This window comes from Sceloporus occidentalis, unplaced genomic scaffold, assembly GCF_023333645.1.
Source record: "Sceloporus occidentalis isolate IW3139 unplaced genomic scaffold, rSceOcc1.0.p SCAF_88, whole genome shotgun sequence".
Lineage (NCBI taxonomy): Eukaryota > Metazoa > Chordata > Lepidosauria > Squamata > Phrynosomatidae > Sceloporus > Sceloporus occidentalis.
Window position 1 is genome coordinate 3091685 of NW_028317068.1, and position 2752 is coordinate 3094436.

At 44.5% G+C, this 2752-nt stretch overlaps 1 non-coding gene across 1 annotated transcript; it reads left to right on the forward strand.

Annotated features, from left to right (window-relative positions):
• Nucleotides 1–2305: 2305 nt before the first annotated feature.
• Nucleotides 2306–2435, forward strand: LOC149284803 (small nucleolar RNA SNORA35). Its single transcript, XR_016277817.1, has one exon. It is a non-coding gene; the product is annotated as a small nucleolar RNA SNORA35 (small nucleolar RNA).
• The last annotated feature ends 317 nt before the right edge of the window (nt 2436–2752 follow it).

Here is a 2752-nt window from a genome sequence, read left to right on the forward strand (position 1 = left end):
CGCCGAAAAACGGGTTTAGGAAGCGATCGCGAGTCGCTTCCTTTGCTTAGCTGGTGTTGCTAAGATGCCTCAGTATCGAGGCATCTTTGCAACACCTGTTTAGCAAAGGAAGCGACTCGCGATCGCTTCCTAAATGCTCAACTTACCTTCCCGGTGCCGGTGTCTTCGAAACACACGCGGTGTTTCAAGATGGCGGCGCCCATCAAGCCGGGGGGCGGAGCCTGCTGACTTCTAGTGAGGGAGAGAGACAGATCGGTGTGTTCTGGTATTTCAGGTATTCCCTAATAAAAATATATATATATTGATCCAAAGGCTCTTATAAGAGCCACCCATATAATATTAACCCCTTCATTGCCATTGATCACTGCATAAACAGTGATCTTGCATAGTGGCAATTGTTTTTGGTTTTTTTTTTTTTTTTTACATGTTTTTTTACTTTTTTTACTTTTTTTTACTTTTTTTTAGGTTTTTTTTTATTTTTTATTATAGCCATTAACCCTTTCCTTCCCCACTATTTTTGCTGCAATTCTTACCATGCAGCGGTATACGGCTGAGGAGGCGTATGCCTTTTTGGCCACAGATTCTGAGGCCACTGATACAGCGTCAGATTTTGACGTTGGTCAGTTCACAGATACATCTAGTGATGTATCTGTGGCTGTTAGGACGCCTACCACACGTAGTCGTGGCAGTGCACCAGAGGCATGGGTAGCGCCTAATAGGTACAAGCCAGCTATCCCTCCTTTTTCTGGAATTCCTGGCATCAATATTGATGTTACAGGATTCACTCCACTGCAATTTGTGCAGGTTTTTTTGGGAGACGATGTCTTGGGAGACATTGTCACACAAACAAACATTTATGCCCAGCAGCACCATGCTGCTAGCCCTAATTCTTTTTGGGCAAAACAGCCATGGACTCCCATTGACGTGCCAGAATTTCTTAAATTCTGGGCACTCACAATGTTAATGGGCATTATAAAAAAGCCCTCCATCCGCTCCTACTGGAGCACCAGCCCCATCTTTAGTACCCCCATTTTTGCCCAAACTATAACTAGGCAAAGGTATGAAATGATTCTTCGTTTCATGCATTTTAGCGACAACAGCCTGTGCCCCCCTAAGGAGGACCCCCAGTTTGATAGGCTGTACAAAATCCGCCCCCTGATTACCCATCTCGCTGCCAGGTTTCCAGAGGTTTATACACCTGGAAAGAATATCTGCGTGGATGAATCCCTAATGAAATATAAAGGAAGGTTGGGATTCAAGCAGTATATTCCTTCCAAGCGCTCCAGGTATGGAGTGAAGGTGTATAAGCTCTGCGAGAGCGAGACAGGATATACTCATGCCTTCCGGGTATACGAGGGTAAGGATAGCTACCTTGACCCTCCAGGTTGCCCAGATCATCTGGGCACCAGTGCCAAGATTGTTTGGGACCTAATATTCCCCCTTATGAACAAAGGCTACCACTTGTATGTAGATAACTTCTATACAAGCGTCCCTTTGTTCAAGCTGCTGTATTGTTTTGATACGGTAGCTTGCGGTTCTATAAAAAAGAACCGCTTGGGTTTCCCACAACGCCTGGTACGAACCCGGCTAGGAAAGGGGGAGACCTCAGCTCTACGCCAAGAGGAGCTTTTGGCATTGAAGTTCAAGGACAGAAAAGAGGTGTGCATGCTGAGCACCATCCACGATGAGAGAACCGTGGAGGTTTCTGTCCGTGGCAGAGCTGGGGTCACTACAAAGCCAGTGTGCATCAGGGCCTATAACAAGCACATGGGTGGAGTTGATCTGTCAGATCAACTCCTACAGCCCTACCTCATTATGAGGAAGACAAAGGCCTGGTACAAGAAGGTTGCAATTTATCTAATGCAAATTGCAACCTATAACGCTTTTTTGCTGCACAAAAAAGCAGACACTGGGCTGAAGCTGTCTTTTTTGCAGTTTCAGCTCGAAGTAATTTCAGGTATCTTGTACCGTGATGCACCTGGTCCCCAAGTAGTGATGGGAACCAACAGAATTGGGGCTACCCATTTTATTTTTAAAATCCCCCCTACAGCAAAGAAGCAGAATCCCCAAAAGAGATGCAGGGTATGCTACAGCAGGGGGCAAAGAAAGGACACCACATTTTACTGTCCAGATTGCCCTGGAAAACCTGCACTCTGTGTCGGTGACTGCTTCAAGCTGTATCACACAGTTTCCCATTTTTCATTTTTTTTTTGTTCCTGCTCCATTTTTGTATTTTTTTTTTATTTTTTGTTACATTTACTGTTTTTTAGCTTTTATTTGCTCCACCATTTTTAAGCGTTTTTATTTGCACTGTCAAGTGACCCCTGTGTCCATTCCGTGGCATGAGGGACCACTTAAGGTGCTAGATCAAATCCCTTCTTGGAGATAGGCCAGGCTTTCTTGTAACCTGTCCCTACTGATAGTTGGGTACAAGCATTTTTCTTTACCCAGATGTAAAATTCCTACTGAATTTGAATTGCTCATGTTCCAAATGTGGCCCTTTTGCCCCCAAACAATCTGACAAACCCATGCATGTGGGGTATCAATGTACTCAGGAGATGTTGCTGGACACATATCTGGGTGTTGTGTGACCGCAACATATACCAGGAGCTGTAATTTCACACCTGAAGTACAAAGTATGTGAAAAAAACACCAAAAACAATTACTATCCCAAACTTTGACAAGGGTTGGTGGTAGGATTAGTGCATGGAAAGGGTTAAACTATCAGCATCTAAAATACCCTGGGGTGTCT